The sequence below is a fragment of the Centropristis striata genome, chromosome 14, assembly GCF_030273125.1.
Source record: "Centropristis striata isolate RG_2023a ecotype Rhode Island chromosome 14, C.striata_1.0, whole genome shotgun sequence".
NCBI classification, from domain to species: domain Eukaryota; kingdom Metazoa; phylum Chordata; class Actinopteri; order Perciformes; family Serranidae; genus Centropristis; species Centropristis striata.
The window spans coordinates 12233986-12257568 of record NC_081530.1 but is presented as its reverse complement, the minus strand read 5'-3'; the positions used below and the strand labels follow the sequence as shown (position 1 = coordinate 12257568).

The 23583-nt window shown below is 44.7% G+C and overlaps 31 non-coding genes across 31 annotated transcripts; 8 read left to right on the top strand and 23 right to left on the bottom strand.

Annotated features, from left to right (window-relative positions):
• Positions 1 to 485: 485 nt before the first annotated feature.
• On the bottom strand, positions 486 to 556 carry trnag-gcc (transfer RNA glycine (anticodon GCC)). The gene has a single exon. It is a non-coding gene; the product is annotated as a tRNA-Gly (tRNA).
• Positions 557 to 1388: 832 nt separating this feature from the next.
• Positions 1389 to 1460, bottom strand: trnaq-cug (transfer RNA glutamine (anticodon CUG)). The gene has a single exon. It is a non-coding gene; the product is annotated as a tRNA-Gln (tRNA).
• Positions 1461 to 1722: 262 nt separating this feature from the next.
• trnae-cuc (transfer RNA glutamic acid (anticodon CUC)) lies at positions 1723 to 1794 on the top strand. The gene has a single exon. It is a non-coding gene; the product is annotated as a tRNA-Glu (tRNA).
• Positions 1795 to 2637: 843 nt separating this feature from the next.
• On the bottom strand, positions 2638 to 2708 carry trnag-gcc (transfer RNA glycine (anticodon GCC)). The gene has a single exon. It is a non-coding gene; the product is annotated as a tRNA-Gly (tRNA).
• An 832-nt stretch (positions 2709 to 3540) lies between these two features.
• trnaq-cug (transfer RNA glutamine (anticodon CUG)) lies at positions 3541 to 3612 on the bottom strand. Its single transcript has one exon. It is a non-coding gene; the product is annotated as a tRNA-Gln (tRNA).
• Positions 3613 to 3874: 262 nt separating this feature from the next.
• Positions 3875 to 3946, top strand: trnae-cuc (transfer RNA glutamic acid (anticodon CUC)). Its single transcript has one exon. It is a non-coding gene; the product is annotated as a tRNA-Glu (tRNA).
• An 843-nt stretch (positions 3947 to 4789) lies between these two features.
• trnag-gcc (transfer RNA glycine (anticodon GCC)) lies at positions 4790 to 4860 on the bottom strand. The gene has a single exon. It is a non-coding gene; the product is annotated as a tRNA-Gly (tRNA).
• Positions 4861 to 5692: 832 nt separating this feature from the next.
• Positions 5693 to 5764, bottom strand: trnaq-cug (transfer RNA glutamine (anticodon CUG)). Its single transcript has one exon. It is a non-coding gene; the product is annotated as a tRNA-Gln (tRNA).
• A 262-nt stretch (positions 5765 to 6026) lies between these two features.
• On the top strand, positions 6027 to 6098 carry trnae-cuc (transfer RNA glutamic acid (anticodon CUC)). Its single transcript has one exon. It is a non-coding gene; the product is annotated as a tRNA-Glu (tRNA).
• An 843-nt stretch (positions 6099 to 6941) lies between these two features.
• Positions 6942 to 7012, bottom strand: trnag-gcc (transfer RNA glycine (anticodon GCC)). Its single transcript has one exon. It is a non-coding gene; the product is annotated as a tRNA-Gly (tRNA).
• An 825-nt stretch (positions 7013 to 7837) lies between these two features.
• trnaq-cug (transfer RNA glutamine (anticodon CUG)) lies at positions 7838 to 7909 on the bottom strand. Its single transcript has one exon. It is a non-coding gene; the product is annotated as a tRNA-Gln (tRNA).
• Positions 7910 to 8832: 923 nt separating this feature from the next.
• Positions 8833 to 8903, bottom strand: trnag-gcc (transfer RNA glycine (anticodon GCC)). Its single transcript has one exon. It is a non-coding gene; the product is annotated as a tRNA-Gly (tRNA).
• An 825-nt stretch (positions 8904 to 9728) lies between these two features.
• Positions 9729 to 9800, bottom strand: trnaq-cug (transfer RNA glutamine (anticodon CUG)). The gene has a single exon. It is a non-coding gene; the product is annotated as a tRNA-Gln (tRNA).
• Positions 9801 to 10723: 923 nt separating this feature from the next.
• trnag-gcc (transfer RNA glycine (anticodon GCC)) lies at positions 10724 to 10794 on the bottom strand. The gene has a single exon. It is a non-coding gene; the product is annotated as a tRNA-Gly (tRNA).
• An 832-nt stretch (positions 10795 to 11626) lies between these two features.
• trnaq-cug (transfer RNA glutamine (anticodon CUG)) lies at positions 11627 to 11698 on the bottom strand. Its single transcript has one exon. It is a non-coding gene; the product is annotated as a tRNA-Gln (tRNA).
• Positions 11699 to 11960: 262 nt separating this feature from the next.
• trnae-cuc (transfer RNA glutamic acid (anticodon CUC)) lies at positions 11961 to 12032 on the top strand. Its single transcript has one exon. It is a non-coding gene; the product is annotated as a tRNA-Glu (tRNA).
• An 843-nt stretch (positions 12033 to 12875) lies between these two features.
• trnag-gcc (transfer RNA glycine (anticodon GCC)) lies at positions 12876 to 12946 on the bottom strand. Its single transcript has one exon. It is a non-coding gene; the product is annotated as a tRNA-Gly (tRNA).
• Positions 12947 to 13771: 825 nt separating this feature from the next.
• On the bottom strand, positions 13772 to 13843 carry trnaq-cug (transfer RNA glutamine (anticodon CUG)). The gene has a single exon. It is a non-coding gene; the product is annotated as a tRNA-Gln (tRNA).
• A 923-nt stretch (positions 13844 to 14766) lies between these two features.
• trnag-gcc (transfer RNA glycine (anticodon GCC)) lies at positions 14767 to 14837 on the bottom strand. The gene has a single exon. It is a non-coding gene; the product is annotated as a tRNA-Gly (tRNA).
• Positions 14838 to 15669: 832 nt separating this feature from the next.
• Positions 15670 to 15741, bottom strand: trnaq-cug (transfer RNA glutamine (anticodon CUG)). Its single transcript has one exon. It is a non-coding gene; the product is annotated as a tRNA-Gln (tRNA).
• A 262-nt stretch (positions 15742 to 16003) lies between these two features.
• Positions 16004 to 16075, top strand: trnae-cuc (transfer RNA glutamic acid (anticodon CUC)). Its single transcript has one exon. It is a non-coding gene; the product is annotated as a tRNA-Glu (tRNA).
• An 843-nt stretch (positions 16076 to 16918) lies between these two features.
• On the bottom strand, positions 16919 to 16989 carry trnag-gcc (transfer RNA glycine (anticodon GCC)). Its single transcript has one exon. It is a non-coding gene; the product is annotated as a tRNA-Gly (tRNA).
• Positions 16990 to 17821: 832 nt separating this feature from the next.
• Positions 17822 to 17893, bottom strand: trnaq-cug (transfer RNA glutamine (anticodon CUG)). Its single transcript has one exon. It is a non-coding gene; the product is annotated as a tRNA-Gln (tRNA).
• Positions 17894 to 18155: 262 nt separating this feature from the next.
• Positions 18156 to 18227, top strand: trnae-cuc (transfer RNA glutamic acid (anticodon CUC)). Its single transcript has one exon. It is a non-coding gene; the product is annotated as a tRNA-Glu (tRNA).
• Positions 18228 to 19070: 843 nt separating this feature from the next.
• On the bottom strand, positions 19071 to 19141 carry trnag-gcc (transfer RNA glycine (anticodon GCC)). The gene has a single exon. It is a non-coding gene; the product is annotated as a tRNA-Gly (tRNA).
• An 825-nt stretch (positions 19142 to 19966) lies between these two features.
• trnaq-cug (transfer RNA glutamine (anticodon CUG)) lies at positions 19967 to 20038 on the bottom strand. Its single transcript has one exon. It is a non-coding gene; the product is annotated as a tRNA-Gln (tRNA).
• Positions 20039 to 20300: 262 nt separating this feature from the next.
• trnae-cuc (transfer RNA glutamic acid (anticodon CUC)) lies at positions 20301 to 20372 on the top strand. Its single transcript has one exon. It is a non-coding gene; the product is annotated as a tRNA-Glu (tRNA).
• Positions 20373 to 21215: 843 nt separating this feature from the next.
• trnag-gcc (transfer RNA glycine (anticodon GCC)) lies at positions 21216 to 21286 on the bottom strand. Its single transcript has one exon. It is a non-coding gene; the product is annotated as a tRNA-Gly (tRNA).
• Positions 21287 to 22118: 832 nt separating this feature from the next.
• trnaq-cug (transfer RNA glutamine (anticodon CUG)) lies at positions 22119 to 22190 on the bottom strand. The gene has a single exon. It is a non-coding gene; the product is annotated as a tRNA-Gln (tRNA).
• A 262-nt stretch (positions 22191 to 22452) lies between these two features.
• trnae-cuc (transfer RNA glutamic acid (anticodon CUC)) lies at positions 22453 to 22524 on the top strand. The gene has a single exon. It is a non-coding gene; the product is annotated as a tRNA-Glu (tRNA).
• Positions 22525 to 23367: 843 nt separating this feature from the next.
• trnag-gcc (transfer RNA glycine (anticodon GCC)) lies at positions 23368 to 23438 on the bottom strand. Its single transcript has one exon. It is a non-coding gene; the product is annotated as a tRNA-Gly (tRNA).
• Between the last annotated feature and the right edge of the window lie 145 nt (positions 23439 to 23583).

The following is a 23583-nucleotide window of genomic DNA, read 5'->3' as shown; positions in this document are numbered from 1 at the left end:
TGTCCCATTATACAGCTTGTCTCTTCATCCTTGTAGGACTTGGCTATCATTTAAGAGAAACTGTCCAGCAGCACTGCCTGTCACCTCTTAAGATGTGTCTGGATGTGTGTTCAGCAACTGCAGCCTGTGACATAACATTCTAGAACCCTGATGCATTAGAGCCACGAGGACTGTGGATGGAACCTCTCCACAGAATCTTTTGCAAGTCTGTGAAACCAGTGGGATGGGCCACGACCTTCAGAATATGAAACTGACGCACAGCCTACTGCACAGATAAGGCACGAAATGCAGCTACACGTCATTGGTGAAATGGAGACACGTTAATGAACATGAACAGAGGTGAGTGCCTAAACTTTCAACAACATCCTGCAGCCACATGGTCCTTTCATGTATCCATTTCACAACCCTGATCCAGGCAAAAAGCCATTAGCATTGCACTCTGGTAGTTGTACAAGGCCTGAGTTCAAACACTATCAAAGACTTGTTGCATTGGCCGGGAATCGGACCCGGGTCTCCCGCGTGGCAGGCGAGAATTCTACCACTGAACCACCAATGCTCACGTGCCCACTGAACCTCTTAGTACTCCTAGCAGGCTAACATCAGAGCCAAACTATATGGTAGTTCAAGACTATGCACTTCTGCGCTGGCCAGGTTTTTAATTTCATTATTTTTCCAATGTTCTGTCTGTTTTAGTGTAGTGTCTGCTGTCTCACCCAGTGTAACATCTTCTGATGTGTTTTTCCGGGTGTTCCCCAGGGTCCCTCACAGTTTCACACCAATGCGAGAGGATCTCATCCTCAAGCCTCATTGGTAAGTAGAGTCTCTGGTACAACAAGTGGTTTCCTGGTCCCCATGATCTTCTCTCTGGACCCCTCCTCTCTTGCAACTTTCAGAGAACAGAGTCTCTGGACTGCTCTATACTTTTTGACTCCAATCCGTGTGTCCTGCTCAGACAGCAATCACAAAGAGGGGTGTTTTAAGACCTTTGGTTATGTAACACACGGTCAACTACAGTTACAAGTTAGCCCCAGAGGCTTTCATAAAATGGTGTAAATATGCATTAAGCTCAAAAACAAGAAATGCTGAAAAATGAAAGATGTCCCATCCAGACACTAGGCAAACACAAACAATTTGGCTACATTTCTGTATGGAGTTTAAGAAAAGACTCTTACCTTGCTCGTTATTTGGACCTTCCTGTTGTTACCTCTTTTCCCTTTATAGACCTTGTCTCCTTATCCTTGTAGGACTTATTCTCATTTGCAGCCTCGTCCGACACAATTCTGTGAAGTGACATTCGAGAACACAAGGATTGTCCTCCACTATTCTGTGACAGACATTACAGGTCTTTGATTATTTCAGCTGAGATGAGATGTCTTTTACCTACCTAAAGGTTCTACCGAGATTTGAACTCGGATCGCTGGATTCAGAGTCCAGAGTGCTCACCATTACACCATAGAACCTGCGCAAAAGGAAGAGAGAGAGGTGATTTTGATGTCTTGTCAAGGAAATGCTACGTCAAAGAGACCAATTTGGGATCGATTTGCCCCTCAGCATACACTATCTTTAATGTAAGTAGAGCTGACAAAAACTTGGCACTTTAACATCAAGAGGAACTGAAGAAAATGATTGGATAGTATGACTGTATGTGTGAAAAAGAAGTTGTTTAAAACCTTTTTGCAAATTGGTGTGAACAATTATCATTAATAACGTCCGAAGAGTGACTCCCTGATGGTCTAGTGGCTAGGATTCGGCGCTCTCACCGCCGCGGCCCGGGTTCGATTCCCGGTCAGGGAATCCTGAATTGACACAAGCTCCCTGCTTTATTTAAACAAGGGACAGGGTGTTGTTTGCTTGATTGACAATCATGCCAGTTGTCTGAACCCTTTTAATCTCTTGAGGCACAGTAAAACCCATCACTAGCATACTCCAAATGCATCACCACGACCATTAGCAGCTTGGTATGGAGGGTGAGTGACTCCCTGATGGTCTAGTGGCCAGGATTCGTCTCACCTCCGTGTTTGATTCCCGGTTAGGGGATACCTGAGGTGTTATTTGCTTGATTTACAATCATGTCATTTGTCCCTGTTGTCGTGGCTCCCTGCTGGTGGATGAAACAAAGTTCCCACATTTGGACCTTCCCGTTGTTAACTCTTGTCCCATTATACAGCTTGTCTCTTCATCCTTGTAGGACTTGGCTATCATTTAAGAGAAACTGTCCAGCAGCACTGCCTGTCACCTCTTAAGATGTGTCTGGATGTGTGTTCAGCAACTGCAGCCTGTGACATAACATTCTAGAACCCTGATGCATTAGAGCCACGAGGACTGTGGATGGAACCTCTCCACAGAATCTTTTGCAAGTCTGTGAAACCAGTGGGATGGGCCACGACCTTCAGAATATGAAACTGACGCACAGCCTACTGCACAGATAAGGCACGAAATGCAGCTACACGTCATTGGTGAAATGGAGACACGTTAATGAACATGAACAGAGGTGAGTGCCTAAACTTTCAACAACATCCTGCAGCCACATGGTCCTTTCATGTATCCATTTCACAACCCTGATCCAGGCAAAAAGCCATTAGCATTGCACTCTGGTAGTTGTACAAGGCCTGAGTTCAAACACTATCAAAGACTTGTTGCATTGGCCGGGAATCGGACCCGGGTCTCCCGCGTGGCAGGCGAGAATTCTACCACTGAACCACCAATGCTCACGTGCCCACTGAACCTCTTAGTACTCCTAGCAGGCTAACATCAGAGCCAAACTATATGGTAGTTCAAGACTATGCACTTCTGCGCTGGCCAGGTTTTTAATTTCATTATTTTTCCAATGTTCTGTCTGTTTTAGTGTAGTGTCTGCTGTCTCACCCAGTGTAACATCTTCTGATGTGTTTTTCCGGGTGTTCCCCAGGGTCCCTCACAGTTTCACACCAATGCGAGAGGATCTCATCCTCAAGCCTCATTGGTAAGTAGAGTCTCTGGTACAACAAGTGGTTTCCTGGTCCCCATGATCTTCTCTCTGGACCCCTCCTCTCTTGCAACTTTCAGAGAACAGAGTCTCTGGACTGCTCTATACTTTTTGACTCCAATCCGTGTGTCCTGCTCAGACAGCAATCACAAAGAGGGGTGTTTTAAGACCTTTGGTTATGTAACACACGGTCAACTACAGTTACAAGTTAGCCCCAGAGGCTTTCATAAAATGGTGTAAATATGCATTAAGCTCAAAAACAAGAAATGCTGAAAAATGAAAGATGTCCCATCCAGACACTAGGCAAACACAAACAATTTGGCTACATTTCTGTATGGAGTTTAAGAAAAGACTCTTACCTTGCTCGTTATTTGGACCTTCCTGTTGTTACCTCTTTTCCCTTTATAGACCTTGTCTCCTTATCCTTGTAGGACTTATTCTCATTTGCAGCCTCGTCCGACACAATTCTGTGAAGTGACATTCGAGAACACAAGGATTGTCCTCCACTATTCTGTGACAGACATTACAGGTCTTTGATTATTTCAGCTGAGATGAGATGTCTTTTACCTACCTAAAGGTTCTACCGAGATTTGAACTCGGATCGCTGGATTCAGAGTCCAGAGTGCTCACCATTACACCATAGAACCTGCGCAAAAGGAAGAGAGAGAGGTGATTTTGATGTCTTGTCAAGGAAATGCTACGTCAAAGAGACCAATTTGGGATCGATTTGCCCCTCAGCATACACTATCTTTAATGTAAGTAGAGCTGACAAAAACTTGGCACTTTAACATCAAGAGGAACTGAAGAAAATGATTGGATAGTATGACTGTATGTGTGAAAAAGAAGTTGTTTAAAACCTTTTTGCAAATTGGTGTGAACAATTATCATTAATAACGTCCGAAGAGTGACTCCCTGATGGTCTAGTGGCTAGGATTCGGCGCTCTCACCGCCGCGGCCCGGGTTCGATTCCCGGTCAGGGAATCCTGAATTGACACAAGCTCCCTGCTTTATTTAAACAAGGGACAGGGTGTTGTTTGCTTGATTGACAATCATGCCAGTTGTCTGAACCCTTTTAATCTCTTGAGGCACAGTAAAACCCATCACTAGCATACTCCAAATGCATCACCACGACCATTAGCAGCTTGGTATGGAGGGTGAGTGACTCCCTGATGGTCTAGTGGCCAGGATTCGTCTCACCTCCGTGTTTGATTCCCGGTTAGGGGATACCTGAGGTGTTATTTGCTTGATTTACAATCATGTCATTTGTCCCTGTTGTCGTGGCTCCCTGCTGGTGGATGAAACAAAGTTCCCACATTTGGACCTTCCCGTTGTTAACTCTTGTCCCATTATACAGCTTGTCTCTTCATCCTTGTAGGACTTGGCTATCATTTAAGAGAAACTGTCCAGCAGCACTGCCTGTCACCTCTTAAGATGTGTCTGGATGTGTGTTCAGCAACTGCAGCCTGTGACATAACATTCTAGAACCCTGATGCATTAGAGCCACGAGGACTGTGGATGGAACCTCTCCACAGAATCTTTTGCAAGTCTGTGAAACCAGTGGGATGGGCCACGACCTTCAGAATATGAAACTGACGCACAGCCTACTGCACAGATAAGGCACGAAATGCAGCTACACGTCATTGGTGAAATGGAGACACGTTAATGAACATGAACAGAGGTGAGTGCCTAAACTTTCAACAACATCCTGCAGCCACATGGTCCTTTCATGTATCCATTTCACAACCCTGATCCAGGCAAAAAGCCATTAGCATTGCACTCTGGTAGTTGTACAAGGCCTGAGTTCAAACACTATCAAAGACTTGTTGCATTGGCCGGGAATCGGACCCGGGTCTCCCGCGTGGCAGGCGAGAATTCTACCACTGAACCACCAATGCTCACGTGCCCACTGAACCTCTTAGTACTCCTAGCAGGCTAACATCAGAGCCAAACTATATGGTAGTTCAAGACTATGCACTTCTGCGCTGGCCAGGTTTTTAATTTCATTATTTTTCCAATGTTCTGTCTGTTTTAGTGTAGTGTCTGCTGTCTCACCCAGTGTAACATCTTCTGATGTGTTTTTCCGGGTGTTCCCCAGGGTCCCTCACAGTTTCACACCAATGCGAGAGGATCTCATCCTCAAGCCTCATTGGTAAGTAGAGTCTCTGGTACAACAAGTGGTTTCCTGGTCCCCATGATCTTCTCTCTGGACCCCTCCTCTCTTGCAACTTTCAGAGAACAGAGTCTCTGGACTGCTCTATACTTTTTGACTCCAATCCGTGTGTCCTGCTCAGACAGCAATCACAAAGAGGGGTGTTTTAAGACCTTTGGTTATGTAACACACGGTCAACTACAGTTACAAGTTAGCCCCAGAGGCTTTCATAAAATGGTGTAAATATGCATTAAGCTCAAAAACAAGAAATGCTGAAAAATGAAAGATGTCCCATCCAGACACTAGGCAAACACAAACAATTTGGCTACATTTCTGTATGGAGTTTAAGAAAATATTCTTACCTTGCTGGTTATTTGGACCTTCCTGTTGTTACCTCTTTTCCCTTTATAGACCTTGTCTCCTTATCCTTGTAGGACTTATTATCATTTGCAGCCTCGTCCGACACAATTCTGTGAAGTGACATTCCAGAACACAAGGATTGTCCTCCACTATTCTGTGACAGACATTACAGGTCTTTGATTATTTCAGCTGAGATGAGATGTCTTTTACCTACCTAAAGGTTCTACCGAGATTTGAACTCGGATCGCTGGATTCAGAGTCCAGAGTGCTCACCATTACACCATAGAACCTGCGCAAAAGGAAGAGAGAGAGGTGATTTTGATGTCTTGTCAAGGAAATGCTACGTCAAAGAGGCCAATTTGGGATCGATTTGCCCCTCAGCATACACTATCTTTAATGTAAGTAGAGCTGACAAAAACTTGGCACTTTAACATCAAGAGGAACTGAAGAAAATGATTGGATAGTATGACTGTATGTGTGAAAAAGAAGTTGTTTAAAACCTTTTTGCAAATTGGTGTGAACAATTATCATTAATAACGTCCGAAGAGTGACTCCCTGATGGTCTAGTGGCTAGGATTCGGCGCTCTCACCGCCGCGGCCCGGGTTCGATTCCTGGTCAGGGAATCCTGAATTGACACAAGCTCCCTGCTTTATTTAAACAAGGGACAGGGTGTTGTTTGCTTGATTGACAATCATGCCAGTTGTCTGAACCCTTTTAATCTCTTGAGGCACAGTAAAACCCATCACTAGCATACTCCAAATGCATCACCACGACCATTAGCAGCTTGGTATGGAGGGTGAGTGACTCCCTGATGGTCTAGTGGCCAGGATTCGTCTCACCTCCGTGTTTGATTCCCGGTTAGGGGATACCTGAGGTGTTATTTGCTTGATTTACAATCATGTCATTTGTCCCTGTTGTCGTGGCTCCCTGCTGGTGGATGAAACAAAGTTCCCACATTTGGACCTTCCCGTTGTTAACTCTTGTCCCATTATACAGCTTGTCTCTTCATCCTTGTAGGACTTGGCTATCATTTAAGAGAAACTGTCCAGCAGCACTGCCTGTCACCTCTTAAGATGTGTCTGGATGTGTGTTCAGCAACTGCAGCCTGTGACATAACATTCTAGAACCCTGATGCATTAGAGCCACGAGGACTGTGGATGGAACCTCTCCACAGAATCTTTTGCAAGTCTGTGAAACCAGTGGGATGGGCCACGACCTTCAGAATATGAAACTGACGCACAGCCTACTGCACAGATAAGGCACGAAATGCAGCTACACGTCATTGGTGAAATGGAGACACGTTAATGAACATGAACAGAGGTGAGTGCCTAAACTTTCAACAACATCCTGCAGCCACATGGTCCTTTCATGTATCCATTTCACAACCCTGATCCAGGCAAAAAGCCATTAGCATTGCACTCTGGTAGTTGTACAAGGCCTGAGTTCAAACACTATCAAAGACTTGCTGCATTGGCCGGGAATCGGACCCGGGTCTCCCGCGTGGCAGGCGAGAATTCTACCACTGAACCACCAATGCTCACGTGCCCACTGAACCTCTTAGTACTCCTAGCAGGCTAACATCAGAGCCAAACTATATGGTAGTTCAAGACTATGCACTTCTGCGCTGGCCAGGTTTTTAATTTCATTATTTTTCCAATGTTCTGTCTGTTTTAGTGTAGTGTCTGCTGTCTCACCCAGTGTAACATCTTCTGATGTGTTTTTCCGGGTGTTCCCCAGGGTCCCTCACAGTTTCACACCAATGCGAGAGGATCTCATCCTCAAGCCTCATTGGTAAGTAGAGTCTCTGGTACAACAAGTGGTTTCCTGGTCCCCATGATCTTCTCTCTGGACCCCTCCTCTCTTGCAACTTTCAGAGAACAGAGTCTCTGGACTGCTCTATACTTTTTGACTCCAATCCGTGTGTCCTGCTCAGACAGCAATCACAAAGAGGGGTGTTTTAAGACCTTTGGTTATGTAACACACGGTCAACTACAGTTACAAGTTAGCCCCAGAGGCTTTCATAAAATGGTGTAAATATGCATTAAGCTCAAAAACAAGAAATGCTGAAAAATGTCCCATCCAGAAACTAGGCAAACACAATCAATTTGGCTACATTTCTGTATGGAGTTTAAGAAAATATTCTTACCTTGCTGGTTATTTGGACCTTCCTGTTGTTACCTCTTTTCCCTTTATAGACCTTGTCTCCTTATCCTTGTAGGACTTATTATCATTTGCAGCCTCGTCCGACACAATTCTGTGAAGTGACATTCCAGAACACAAGGATTGTCCTCCACTATTCTGTGACAGACATTACAGGTCTTTGATTATTTCAGCTGAGATGAGATGTCTTTTACCTACCTAAAGGTTCTACCGAGATTTGAACTCGGATCGCTGGATTCAGAGTCCAGAGTGCTCACCATTACACCATAGAACCTGCGCAAAAGGAAGAGAGAGAGGTGATTTTGATGTCTTGTCAAGGAAATGCTACGTCAAAGAGGCCAATTTGGGATCGATTTGCCCCTCAGCATACACTATCTTTAATGTAAGTAGAGCTGACAAAAACTTGGCACTTTAACATCAAGAGGAACTGAAGAAAATGATTGGATAGTATGACTGTATGTGTGAAAAAGAAGTTGTTTAAAACCTTTTTGCAAATTGGTGTGAACAATTATCATTAATAACGTCCGAAGAGTGACTCCCTGATGGTCTAGTGGCTAGGATTCGTCTCACCTCCGTGTTTGATTCCCGGTTAGGGGATACCTGAGGTGTTATTTGCTTGATTTACAATCATGTCATTTGTCCCTGTTGTCGTGGCTCCCTGCTGGTGGATGAAACAAAGTTCCCACATTTGGACCTTCCCGTTGTTAACTCTTGTCCCATTATACAGCTTGTCTCTTCATCCTTGTAGGACTTGGCTATCATTTAAGAGAAACTGCCCAGCAGCACTGCCTGTCACCTCTTAAGATGTGTCTGGATGTGTGTTCAGCAACTGCAGCCTGTGACATAACATTCTAGAACACTGATGCATTAGAGCCACGAGGACTGTGGATGGAACCTCTCCACAGAATCTTTTGCAAGTCTGTGAAACCAGTGGGATGGGCCACGACCTTCAGAATATGAAACTGACGCACAGCCTACTGCACAGATAAGGCACGAAATGCAGCTACACGTCATTGGTGAAATGGAGACACGTTAATGAACATGAACAGAGGTGAGTGCCTAAACTTTCAACAACATCCTGCAGCCACATGGTCCTTTCATGTATCCATTTCACAACCCTGATCCAGGCAAAAAGCCATTAGCATTGCACTCTGGTAGTTGTACAAGGCCTGAGTTCAAACACTATCAAAGACTTGCTGCATTGGCCGGGAATCGGACCCGGGTCTCCCGCGTGGCAGGCGAGAATTCTACCACTGAACCACCAATGCTCACGTGCCCACTGAACCTCTTAGTACTCCTAGCAGGCTAACATCAGAGCCAAACTATATGGTAGTTCAAGACTATGCACTTCTGCGCTGGCCAGGTTTTTAATTTCATTATTTTTCCAATGTTCTGTCTGTTTTAGTGTAGTGTCTGCTGTCTCACCCAGTGTAACATCTTCTGATGTGTTTTTCCGGGTGTTCCCCAGGGTCCCTCACAGTTTCACACCAATGCGAGAGGATCTCATCCTCAAGCCTCATTGGTAAGTAGAGTCTCTGGTACAACAAGTGGTTTCCTGGTCCCCATGATCTTCTCTCTGGACCCCTCCTCTCTTGCAACTTTCAGAGAACAGAGTCTCTGGACTGCTCTATACTTTTTGACTCCAATCCGTGTGTCCTGCTCAGACAGCAATCACAAAGAGGGGTGTTTTAAGACCTTTGGTTATGTAACACACGGTCAACTACAGTTACAAGTTAGCCCCAGAGGCTTTCATAAAATGGTGTAAATATGCATTAAGCTCAAAAACAAGAAATGCTGAAAAATGTCCCATCCAGAAACTAGGCAAACACAATCAATTTGGCTACATTTCTGTATGGAGTTTAAGAAAATATTCTTACCTTGCTCGTTATTTGGACCTTCCTGTTGTTACCTCTTTTCCCTTTATAGACCTTGTCTCCTTATCCTTGTAGGACTTATTATCATTTGCAGCCTCGTCCGACACAATTCTGTGAAGTGACATTCCAGAACACAAGGATTGTCCTCCACTATTCTGTGACAGACATTACAGGTCTTTGATTATTTCAGCTGAGATGAGATGTCTTTTACCTACCTAAAGGTTCTACCGAGATTTGAACTCGGATCGCTGGATTCAGAGTCCAGAGTGCTCACCATTACACCATAGAACCTGCGCAAAAGGAAGAGAGAGAGGTGATTTTGATGTCTTGTCAAGGAAATGCTACGTCAAAGAGGCCAATTTGGGATCGATTTGCCCCTCAGCATACACTATCTTTAATGTAAGTAGAGCTGACAAAAACTTGGCACTTTAACATCAAGAGGAACTGAAGAAAATGATTGGATAGTATGACTGTATGTGTGAAAAAGAAGTTGTTTAAAACCTTTTTGCAAATTGGTGTGAACAATTATCATTAATAACGTCCGAAGAGTGACTCCCTGATGGTCTAGTGGCTAGGATTCGTCTCACCTCCGTGTTTGATTCCCGGTTAGGGGATACCTGAGGTGTTATTTGCTTGATTTACAATCATGTCATTTGTCCCTGTTGTCGTGGCTCCCTGCTGGTGGATGAAACAAAGTTCCCACATTTGGACCTTCCCGTTGTTAACTCTTGTCCCATTATACAGCTTGTCTCTTCATCCTTGTAGGACTTGGCTATCATTTAAGAGAAACTGCCCAGCAGCACTGCCTGTCACCTCTTAAGATGTGTCTGGATGTGTGTTCAGCAACTGCAGCCTGTGACATAACATTCTAGAACACTGATGCATTAGAGCCACGAGGACTGTGGATGGAACCTCTCCACAGAATCTTTTGCAAGTCTGTGAAACCAGTGGGATGGGCCACGACCTTCAGAATATGAAACTGACGCACAGCCTACTGCACAGATAAGGCACGAAATGCAGCTACACGTCATTGGTGAAATGGAGACACGTTAATGAACATGAACAGAGGTGAGTGCCTAAACTTTCAACAACATCCTGCAGCCACATGGTCCTTTCATGTATCCATTTCACAACCCTGATCCAGGCAAAAAGCCATTAGCATTGCACTCTGGTAGTTGTACAAGGCCTGAGTTCAAACACTATCAAAGACTTGCTGCATTGGCCGGGAATCGGACCCGGGTCTCCCGCGTGGCAGGCGAGAATTCTACCACTGAACCACCAATGCTCACGTGCCCACTGAACCTCTTAGTACTCCTAGCAGGCTAACATCAGAGCCAAACTATATGGTAGTTCAAGACTATGCACTTCTGCGCTGGCCAGGTTTTTAATTTCATTATTTTTCCAATGTTCTGTCTGTTTTAGTGTAGTGTCTGCTGTCTCACCCAGTGTAACATCTTCTGATGTGTTTTTCCGGGTGTTCCCCAGGGTCCCTCACAGTTTCACACCAATGCGAGAGGATCTCATCCTCAAGCCTCATTGGTAAGTAGAGTCTCTGGTACAACAAGTGGTTTCCTGGTCCCCATGATCTTCTCTCTGGACCCCTCCTCTCTTGCAACTTTCAGAGAACAGAGTCTCTGGACTGCTCTATACTTTTTGACTCCAATCCGTGTGTCCTGCTCAGACAGCAATCACAAAGAGGGGTGTTTTAAGACCTTTGGTTATGTAACACACGGTCAACTACAGTTACAAGTTAGCCCCAGAGGCTTTCATAAAATGGTGTAAATATGCATTAAGCTCAAAAACAAGAAATGCTGAAAAATGAAAGATGTCCCATCCAGACACTAGGCAAACACAAACAATTTGGCTACATTTCTGTATGGAGTTTAAGAAAATATTCTTACCTTGCTGGTTATTTGGACCTTCCTGTTGTTACCTCTTTTCCCTTTATAGACCTTGTCTCCTTATCCTTGTAGGACTTATTATCATTTGCAGCCTCGTCCGACACAATTCTGTGAAGTGACATTCGAGAACACAAGGATTGTCCTCCACTATTCTGTGACAGACATTACAGGTCTTTGATTATTTCAGCTGAGATGAGATGTCTTTTACCTACCTAAAGGTTCTACCGAGATTTGAACTCGGATCGCTGGATTCAGAGTCCAGAGTGCTCACCATTACACCATAGAACCTGCGCAAAAGGAAGAGAGAGAGGTGATTTTGATGTCTTGTCAAGGAAATGCTACGTCAAAGAGGCCAATTTGGGATCGATTTGCCCCTCAGCATACACTATCTTTAATGTAAGTAGAGCTGACAAAAACTTGGCACTTTAACATCAAGAGGAACTGAAGAAAATGATTGGATAGTATGACTGTATGTGTGAAAAAGAAGTTGTTTAAAACCTTTTTGCAAATTGGTGTGAACAATTATCATTAATAACGTCCGAAGAGTGACTCCCTGATGGTCTAGTGGCTAGGATTCGGCGCTCTCACCGCCGCGGCCCGGGTTCGATTCCCGGTCAGGGAATCCTGAATTGACACAAGCTCCCTGCTTTATTTAAACAAGGGACAGGGTGTTGTTTGCTTTATTGACAATCATGCCAGTTGTCTGAACCCTTTTAATCTCTTGAGGCACAGTAAAACCCATCACTAGCATACTCCAAATGCATCACCACGACCATTAGCAGCTTGGTATGGAGGGTGAGTGACTCCCTGATGGTCTAGTGGCTAGGATTCGTCTCACCTCCGTGTTTGATTCCCGGTTAGGGGATACCTGAGGTGTTATTTGCTTGATTTACAATCATGTCATTTGTCCCTGTTGTCGTGGCTCCCTGCTGGTGGATGAAACAAAGTTCCCACATTTGGACCTTCCCGTTGTTAACTCTTGTCCCATTATACAGCTTGTCTCTTCATCCTTGTAGGACTTGGCTATCATTTAAGAGAAACTGCCCAGCAGCACTGCCTGTCACCTCTTAAGATGTGTCTGGATGTGTGTTCAGCAACTGCAGCCTGTGACATAACATTCTAGAACACTGATGCATTAGAGCCACGAGGACTGTGGATGGAACCTCTCCACAGAATCTTTTGCAAGTCTGTGAAACCAGTGGGATGGGCCACGACCTTCAGAATATGAAACTGACGCACAGCCTACTGCACAGATAAGGCACGAAATGCAGCTACACGTCATTGGTGAAATGGAGACACGTTAATGAACATGAACAGAGGTGAGTGCCTAAACTTTCAACAACATCCTGCAGCCACATGGTCCTTTCATGTATCCATTTCACAACCCTGATCCAGGCAAAAAGCCATTAGCATTGCACTCTGGTAGTTGTACAAGGCCTGAGTTCAAACACTATCAAAGACTTGCTGCATTGGCCGGGAATCGGACCCGGGTCTCCCGCGTGGCAGGCGAGAATTCTACCACTGAACCACCAATGCTCACGTGCCCACTGAACCTCTTAGTACTCCTAGCAGGCTAACATCAGAGCCAAACTATATGGTAGTTCAAGACTATGCACTTCTGCGCTGGCCAGGTTTTTAATTTCATTATTTTTCCAATGTTCTGTCTGTTTTAGTGTAGTGTCTGCTGTCTCACCCAGTGTAACATCTTCTGATGTGTTTTTCCGGGTGTTCCCCAGGGTCCCTCACAGTTTCACACCAATGCGAGAGGATCTCATCCTCAAGCCTCATTGGTAAGTAGAGTCTCTGGTACAACAAGTGGTTTCCTGGTCCCCATGATCTTCTCTCTGGACCCCTCCTCTCTTGCAACTTTCAGAGAACAGAGTCTCTGGACTGCTCTATACTTTTTGACTCCAATCCGTGTGTCCTGCTCAGACAGCAATCACAAAGAGGGGTGTTTTAAGACCTTTGGTTATGTAACACACGGTCAACTACAGTTACAAGTTAGCCCCAGAGGCTTTCATAAAATGGTGTAAATATGCATTAAGCTCAAAAACAAGAAATGCTGAAAAATGTCCCATCCAGAAACTAGGCAAACACAATCAATTTGGCTACATTTCTGTATGGAGTTTAAGAAAATATTCTTACCTTGCTCGTTATTTGGACCTTCCTGTTGTTACCTCTTTTCCCTTTATAGACCTTGTCTCCTTATCCTTGTAGGACTTATTATCATTTGCAGCCTCGTCCGACACAATTCTGTGAAGTGACATTCCAGAACACAAGGATTGTCCTCCACTATTCTGTGACAGACATTACAGGTCTTTGATTATTTCAGCTGAGATGAGATGTCTTTTACCTACCTAAAGGTTCTACCGAGATTTGAACTCGGATCGCTGGATTCAGAGTCCAGAGTGCTCACCATTACACCATAGAACCTGCGCAAAAGGAAGAGAGAGAGGTGATTTTGATGTCTTGTCAAGGAAATGCTACGTCAAAGAGGCCAATTTGGGATCGATTTGCCCCTCAGCATACACTATCTTTAATGTAAGTAGAGCTGACAAAAACTTGGCACTTTAACATCAAGAGGAACTGAAGAAAATGATTGGATAGTATGACTGTATGTGTGAAAAAGAAGTTGTTTAAAACCTTTTTGCAAATTGGTGTGAACAATTATCATTAATAACGTCCGAAGAGTGACTCCCTGATGGTCTAGTGGCTAGGATTCGTCTCACCTCCGTGTTTGATTCCCGGTTAGGGGATACCTGAGGTGTTATTTGCTTGATTTACAATCATGTCATTTGTCCCTGTTGTCGTGGCTCCCTGCTGGTGGATGAAACAAAGTTCCCACATTTGGACCTTCCCGTTGTTAACTCTTGTCCCATTATACAGCTTGTCTCTTCATCCTTGTAGGACTTGGCTATCATTTAAGAGAAAGTGCCCAGCAGCACTGCCTGTCACCTCTTAAGATGTGTCTGGATGTGTGTTCAGCAACTGCAGCCTGTGACATAACATTCTAGAACACTGATGCATTAGAGCCACGAGGACTGTGGATGGAACCTCTCCACAGAATCTTTTGCAAGTCTGTGAAACCAGTGGGATGGGCCACGACCTTCAGAATATGAAACTGACGCACAGCCTACTGCACAGATAAGGCACGAAATGCAGCTACACGTCATTGGTGAAATGGAGACACGTTAATGAACATGAACAGAGGTGAGTGCCTAAACTTTCAACAACATCCTGCAGCCACATGGTCCTTTCATGTATCCATTTCACAACCCTGATCCAGGCAAAAAGCCATTAGCATTGCACTCTGGTAGTTGTACAAGGCCTGAGTTCAAACACTATCAAAGACTTGCTGCATTGGCCGGGAATCGGACCCGGGTCTCCCGCGTGGCAGGCGAGAATTCTACCACTGAACCACCAATGCTCACGTGCCCACTGAACCTCTTAGTACTCCTAGCAGGCTAACATCAGAGCCAAACTATATGGTAGTTCAAGACTATGCACTTCTGCGCTGGCCAGGTTTTTAATTTCATTATTTTTCCAATGTTCTGTCTGTTTTAGTGTAGTGTCTGCTGTCTCACCCAGTGTAACATCTTCTGATGTGTTTTTCCGGGTGTTCCCCAGGGTCCCTCACAGTTTCACACCAATGCGAGAGGATCTCATCCTCAAGCCTCATTGGTAAGTAGAGTCTCTGGTACAACAAGTGGTTTCCTGGTCCCCATGATCTTCTCTCTGGACCCCTCCTCTCTTGCAACTTTCAGAGAACAGAGTCTCTGGACTGCTCTATACTTTTTGACTCCAATCCGTGTGTCCTGCTCAGACAGCAATCACAAAGAGGGGTGTTTTAAGACCTTTGGTTATGTAACACACGGTCAACTACAGTTACAAGTTAGCCCCAGAGGCTTTCATAAAATGGTGTAAATATGCATTAAGCTCAAAAACAAGAAATGCTGAAAAATGAAAGATGTCCCATCCAGACACTAGGCAAACACAAACAATTTGGCTACATTTCTGTATGGAGTTTAAGAAAAGATTCTTACCTTGCTGGTTATTTGGACCTTCCTGTTGTTACCTCTTTTCCCTTTATAGACCTTGTCTCCTTATCCTTGTAGGACTTATTATCATTTGCAGCCTCGTCCGACACAATTCTGTGAAGTGACATTCCAGAACACAAGGATTGTCCTCCACTATTCTGTGACAGACATTACAGGTCTTTGATTATTTCAGCTGAGATGAGATGTCTTTTACCTACCTAAAGGTTCTACCGAGATTTGAACTCGGATCGCTGGATTCAGAGTCCAGAGTGCTCACCATTACACCATAGAACCTGCGCAAAAGGAAGAGAGAGAGGTGATTTTGATGTCTTGTCAAGGAAATGCTACGTCAAAGAGGCCAATTTGGGATCGATTTGCCCCTCAGCATACACTATCTTTAATGTAAGTAGAGCTGACAAAAACTTGGCACTTTAACATCAAGAGGAACTGAAGAAAATGATTGGATAGTATGACTGTATGTGTGAAAAAGAAGTTGTTTAAAACCTTTTTGCAAATTGGTGTGAACAATTATCATTAATAACGTCCGAAGAGTGACTCCCTGATGGTCTAGTGGCTAGGATTCGGCGCTCTCACCGCCGCGGCCCGGGTTCGATTCCCGGTCAGGGAATCCTGAATTGACACAAGCTCCCTGCTTTATTTAAACAAGGGACAGGGTGTTGTTTGCTTGATTGACAATCATGCCAGTTGTCTGAACCCTTTTAATCTCTTGAGGCACAGTAAAACCCATCACTAGCATACTCCAAATGCATCACCACGACCATTAGCAGCTTGGTATGGAGGGTGAGTGACTCCCTGATGGTCTAGTGGCTAGGATTCGTCTCACCTCCGTGTTTGATTCCCGGTTAGGGGATACCTGAGGTGTTATTTGCTTGATTTACAATCATGTCATTTGTCCCTGTTGTCGTGGCTCCCTGCTGGTGGATGAAACAAAGTTCCCACATTTGGACCTTCCCGTTGTTAACTCTTGTCCCATTATACAGCTTGTCTCTTCATCCTTGTAGGACTTGGCTATCATTTAAGAGAAACTGCCCAGCAGCACTGCCTGTCACCTCTTAAGATGTGTCTGGATGTGTGTTCAGCAACTGCAGCCTGTGACATAACATTCTAGAACACTGATGCATTAGAGCCACGAGGACTGTGGATGGAACCTCTCCACAGAATCTTTTGCAAGTCTGTGAAACCAGTGGGATGGGCCACGACCTTCAGAATATGAAACTGACGCACAGCCTACTGCACAGATAAGGCACGAAATGCAGCTACACGTCATTGGTGAAATGGAGACACGTTAATGAACATGAACAGAGGTGAGTGCCTAAACTTTCAACAACATCCTGCAGCCACATGGTCCTTTCATGTATCCATTTCACAACCCTGATCCAGGCAAAAAGCCATTAGCATTGCACTCTGGTAGTTGTACAAGGCCTGAGTTCAAACACTATCAAAGACTTCCTGCATTGGCCGGGAATCGGACCCGGGTCTCCCGCGTGGCAGGCGAGAATTCTACCACTGAACCACCAATGCTCACGTGCCCACTGAACCTCTTAGTACTCCTAGCAGGCTAACATCAGAGCCAAACTATATGGTAGTTCAAGACTATGCACTTCTGCGCTGGCCAGGTTTTTAATTTCATTATTTTTCCAATGTTCTGTCTGTTTTAGTGTAGTGTCTGCTGTCTCACCCAGTGTAACATCTTCTGATGTGTTTTTCCGGGTGTTCCCCAGGGTCCCTCACAGTTTCACACCAATGCGAGAGGATCTCATCCTCAAGCCTCATTGGTAAGTAGAGTCTCTGGTACAACAAGTGGTTTCCTGGTCCCCATGATCTTCTCTCTGGACCCCTCCTCTCTTGCAACTTTCAGAGAACAGAGTCTCTGGACTGCTCTATACTTTTTGACTCCAATCCGTGTGTCCTGCTCAGACAGCAATCACAAAGAGGGGTGTTTTAAGACCTTTGGTTATGTAACACACGGTCAACTACAGTTACAAGTTAGCCCCAGAGGCTTTCATAAAATGGTGTAAATATGCATTAAGCTCAAAAACAAGAAATGCTGAAAAATGAAAGATGTCCCATCCAGACACTAGGCAAACACAAACAATTTGGCTACATTTCTGTATGGAGTTTAAGAAAATATTCTTACCTTGCTGGTTATTTGGACCTTCCTGTTGTTACCTCTTTTCCCTTTATAGACCTTGTCTCCTTATCCTTGTAGGACTTATTATCATTTGCAGCCTCGTCCGACACAATTCTGTGAAGTGACATTCGAGAACACAAGGATTGTCCTCCACTATTCTGTGACAGACATTACAGGTCTTTGATTATTTCAGCTGAGATGAGATGTCTTTTACCTACCTAAAGGTTCTACCGAGATTTGAACTCGGATCGCTGGATTCAGAGTCCAGAGTGCTCACCATTACACCATAGAACCTGCGCAAAAGGAAGAGAGAGAGGTGATTTTGATGTCTTGTCAAGGAAATGCTACGTCAAAGAGGCCAATTTGGGATCGATTTGCCCCTCAGCATACACTATCTTTAATGTAAGTAGAGCTGACAAAAACTTGGCACTTTAACATCAAGAGGAACTGAAGAAAATGATTGGATAGTATGACTGTATGTGTGAAAAAGAAGTTGTTTAAAACCTTTTTGCAAATTGGTGTGAACAATTATCATTAATAACGTCCGAAGATTGACTCCCTGATGGTCTAGTGGCTAGGATTCAGCGCTCTCACCGCCGCGGCCCGGGTTCGATTCCCGGTCAGGGAATCCTGAATTGACACAAGCTCCCTGCTTTATTTAAACAAGGGACAGGGTGTTGTTTGCTTGATTGACAATCATGCCAGTTGTCTGAACCCTTTTAATCTCTTGAGGCACAGTAAAACCCATCACTAGCATACTCCAAATGCATCACCACGACCATTAGCAGCTTGGTATGGAGGGTGAGTGACTCCCTGATGGTCTAGTGGCTAGGATTCGTCTCACCTCCGTGTTTGATTCCCGGTTAGGGGATACCTGAGGTGTTATTTGCTTGATTTACAATCATGTCATTTGTCCCTGTTGTCGTGGCTCCCTGCTGGTGGATGAAACAAAGTTCCCACATTTGGACCTTCCCGTTGTTAACTCTTGTCCCATTATACAGCTTGTCTCTTCATCCTTGTAGGACTTGGCTATCATTTAAGAGAAACTGCCCAGCAGCACTGCCTGTCACCTCTTAAGATGTGTCTGGATGTGTGTTCAGCAACTGCAGCCTGTGACATAACATTCTAGAACACTGATGCATTAGAGCCACGAGGACTGTGGATGGAACCTCTCCACAGAATCTTTTGCAAGTCTGTGAAACCAGTGGGATGGGCCACGACCTTCAGAATATGAAACTGACGCACAGCCTACTGCACAGATAAGGCACGAAATGCAGCTACACGTCATTGGTGAAATGGAGACACGTTAATGAACATGAACAGAGGTGAGTGCCTAAACTTTCAACAACATCCTGCAGCCACATGGTCCTTTCATGTATCCATTTCACAACCCTGATCCAGGCAAAAAGCCATTAGCATTGCACTCTGGTAGTTGTACAAGGCCTGAGTTCAAACACTATCAAAGACTTCCTGCATTGGCCGGGAATCGGACCCGGGTCTCCCGCGTGGCAGGCGAGAATTCTACCACTGAACCACCAATGCTCACGTGCCCACTGAACCTCTTAGTACTCCTAGCAGGCTAACATCAGAGCCAAACTATATGGTAGTTCAAGACTATGCACTTCTGCGCTGGCCAGGTTTTTAATTTCATTATTTTTCCAATGTTCTGTCTGTTTTAGTGTAGTGTCTGCTGTCTCACCCAGTGTAACATCTTCTGATGTGTTTTTCCGGGTGTTCCCCAGGGTCCCTCACAGTTTCACACCAATGCGAGAGGATCTCATCCTCAAGCCTCATTGGTAAGTAGAGTCTCTGGTACAACAAGTGGTTTCCTGGTCCCCATGATCTTCTCTCTGGACCCCTCCTCTCTTGCAACTTTCAGAGAACAGAGTCTCTGGACTGCTCTATACTTTTTGACTCCAATCCGTGTGTCCTGCTCAGACAGCAATCACAAAGAGGGGTGTTTTAAGACCTTTGGTTATGTAACACACGGTCAACTACAGTTACAAGTTAGCCCCAGAGGCTTTCATAAAATGGTGTAAATATGCATTAAGCTCAAAAACAAGAAATGCTGAAAAATGTCCCATCCAGACACTAGGCAAACACAAACAATTTGGCTACATTTCTGTATGGAGTTTAAGAAAATATTCTTACCTTGCTGGTTATTTGGACCTTCCTGTTGTTACCTCTTTTCCCTTTATAGACCTTGTCTCCTTATCCTTGTAGGACTTATTATCATTTGCAGCCTCGTCCGACACAATTCTGTGAAGTGACATTCGAGAACACAAGGATTGTCCTCCACTATTCTGTGACAGACATTACAGGTCTTTGATTATTTCAGCTGAGATGAGATGTCTTTTACCTACCTAAAGGTTCTACCGAGATTTGAACTCGGATCGCTGGATTCAGAGTCCAGAGTGCTCACCATTACACCATAGAACCTGCGCAAAAGGAAGAGAGAGAGGTGATTTTGATGTCTTGTCAAGGAAATGCTACGTCAAAGAGGCCAATTTGGGATCGATTTGCCCCTCAGCATACACTATCTTTAATGTAAGTAGAGCTGACAAAAACTTGGCACTTTAACATCAAGAGGAACTGAAGAAAATGATTGGATAGTATGACTGTATGTGTGAAAAAGAAGTTGTTTAAAACCTTTTTGCAAATTGGTGTGAACAATTATCATTAATAACGTCCGAAGATTGACTCCCTGATGGTCTAGTGGCTAGGATTCGGCGCTCTCACCGCCGCGGCCCGGGTTCGATTCCCGGTCAGGGAATCCTGAATTGACACAAGCTCCCTGCTTTATTTAAACAAGGGACAGGGTGTTGTTTGCTTGATTGACAATCATGCCAGTTGTCTGAACCCTTTTAATCTCTTGAGGCACAGTAAAACCCATCACTAGCATACTCCAAATGCATCACCACGACCATTAGCAGCTTGGTATGGAGGGTGAGTGACTCCCTGATGGTCTAGTGGCTAGGATTCGTCTCACCTCCGTGTTTGATTCCCGGTTAGGGGATACCTGAGGTGTTATTTGCTTGATTTACAATCATGTCATTTGTCCCTGTTGTCGTGGCTCCCTGCTGGTGGATGAAACAAAGTTCCCACATTTGGACCTTCCCGTTGTTAACTCTTGTCCCATTATACAGCTTGTCTCTTCATCCTTGTAGGACTTGGCTATCATTTAAGAGAAACTGCCCAGCAGCACTGCCTGTCACCTCTTAAGATGTGTCTGGATGTGTGTTCAGCAACTGCAGCCTGTGACATAACATTCTAGAACACTGATGCATTAGAGCCACGAGGACTGTGGATGGAACCTCTCCACAGAATCTTTTGCAAGTCTGTGAAACCAGTGGGATGGGCCACGACCTTCAGAATATGAAACTGACGCACAGCCTACTGCACAGATAAGGCACGAAATGCAGCTACACGTCATTGGTGAAATGGAGACACGTTAATGAACATGAACAGAGGTGAGTGCCTAAACTTTCAACAACATCCTGCAGCCACATGGTCCTTTCATGTATCCATTTCACAACCCTGATCCAGGCAAAAAGCCATTAGCATTGCACTCTGGTAGTTGTACAAGGCCTGAGTTCAAACACTATCAAAGACTTCCTGCATTGGCCGGGAATCGGACCCGGGTCTCCCGCGTGGCAGGCGAGAATTCTACCACTGAACCACCAATGCTCACGTGCCCACTGAACCTCTTAGTACTCCTAGCAGGCTAACATCAGAGCCAAACTATATGGTAGTTCAAGACTATGCACTTCTGCGCTGGCCAGGTTTTTAATTTCATTATTTTTCCAATGTTCTGTCTGTTTTAGTGTAGTGTCTGCTGTCTCACCCAGTGTAACATCTTCTGATGTGTTTTTCCGGGTGTTCCCCAGGGTCCCTCACAGTTTCACACCAATGCGAGAGGATCTCATCCTCAAGCCTCATTGGTAAGTAGAGTCTCTGGTACAACAAGTGGTTTCCTGGTCCCCATGATCTTCTCTCTGGACCCCTCCTCTCTTGCAACTTTCAGAGAACAGAGTCTCTGGACTGCTCTATACTTTTTGACTCCAATCCGTGTGTCCTGCTCAGACAGCAATCACAAAGAGGGGTGTTTTAAGACCTTTGGTTATGTAACACACGGTCAACTACAGTTACAAGTTAGCCCCAGAGGCTTTCATAAAATGGTGTAAATATGCATTAAGCTCAAAAACAAGAAATGCTGAAAAATGAAAGATGTCCCATCCAGACACTAGGCAAACACAAACAATTTGGCTACATTTCTGTATGGAGTTTAAGAAAAGACTCTTACCTTGCTCGTTATTTGGACCTTCCTGTTGTTACCTCTTTTCCCTTTATAGACCTTGTCTCCTTATCCTTGTAGGACTTATTATCATTTGCAGCCTCGTCCGACACAATTCTGTGAAGTGACATTCGAGAACACAAGGATTGTCCTCCACTATTCTGTGACAGACATTACAGGTCTTTGATTATTTCAGCTGAGATGAGATGTCTTTTACCTACCTAAAGGTTCTACCGAGATTTGAACTCGGATCGCTGGATTCAGAGTCCAGAGTGCTCACCATTACACCATAGAACCTGCGCAAAAGGAAGAGAGAGAGGTGATTTTGATGTCTTGTCAAGGAAATGCTACGTCAAAGAGGCCAATTTGGGATCGATTTGCCCCTCAGCATACACTATCTTTAATGTAAGTAGAGCTGACAAAAACTTGGCACTTTAACATCAAGAGGAACTGAAGAAAGTGATTGGATAGTATGACTGTATGTGTGAAAAAGAAGTTGTTTAAAACCTTTTTGCAAATTGGTGTGAACAATTATCATTAATAACGTCCGAAGAGTGACTCCCTGATGGTCTAGTGGCTAGGATTCGGCGCTCTCACCGCCGCGGCCCGGGTTCGATTCCCGGTCAGGGAATCCTGAATTGACACAAGCTCCCTGCTTTATTTAAACAAGGGACAGGGTGTTGTTTGCTTGATTGACAATCATACCAGTTGTCTGAACCCTTTTAATCTCTTGAGGCACAGTAAAACCCATCACTAGCATACTCCAAATGCATCACCACGACCATTAGCAGCTTGGTATGGAGGGTGAGTGACTCCCTGATGGTCTAGTGGCCAGGATTCGTCTCACCTCCGTGTTTGATTCCCGGTTAGGGGATACCTGAGGTGTTATTTGCTTGATTTACAATCATGTCATTTGTCCCTGTTGTCGTGGCTCCCTGCTGGTGGATGAAACAAAGTTCCCACATTTGGACCTTCCCGTTGTTAACTCTTGTCCCATTATACAGCTTGTCTCTTCATCCTTGTAGGACTTGGCTATCATTTAAGAGAAACTGCCCAGCAGCACTGCCTGTCACCTCTTAAGATGTGTCTGGATGTGTGTTCAGCAACTGCAGCCTGTGACATAACATTCTAGAACACTGATGCATTAGAGCCACGAGGACTGTGGATGGAACCTCTCCACAGAATCTTTTGCAAGTCTGTGAAACCAGTGGGATGGGCCACGACCTTCAGAATATGAAACTGACGCACAGCCTACTGCACAGATAAGGCACGAAATGCAGCTACACGTCATTGGTGAAATGGAGACACGTTAATGAACATGAACAGAGGTGAGTGCCTAAACTTTCAACAACATCCTGCAGCCACATGGTCCTTTCATGTATCCATTTCACAACCCTGATCCAGGCAAAAAGCCATTAGCATTGCACTCTGGTAGTTGTACAAGGCCTGAGTTCAAACACTATCAAAGACTTGTTGCATTGGCCGGGAATCGGACCCGGGTCTCCCGCGTGGCAGGCGAGAATTCTACCACTGAACCACCAATGCTCACGTGCCCACTGAACCTCTTAGTACTCCTAGCAGGCTAACATCAGAGCCAAACTATATGGTAGTTCAAGACTATGCACTTCTGCGCTGGCCAGGTTTTTAATTTCATTATTTTTCCAATGTTCTGTCTGTTTTAGTGTAGTGT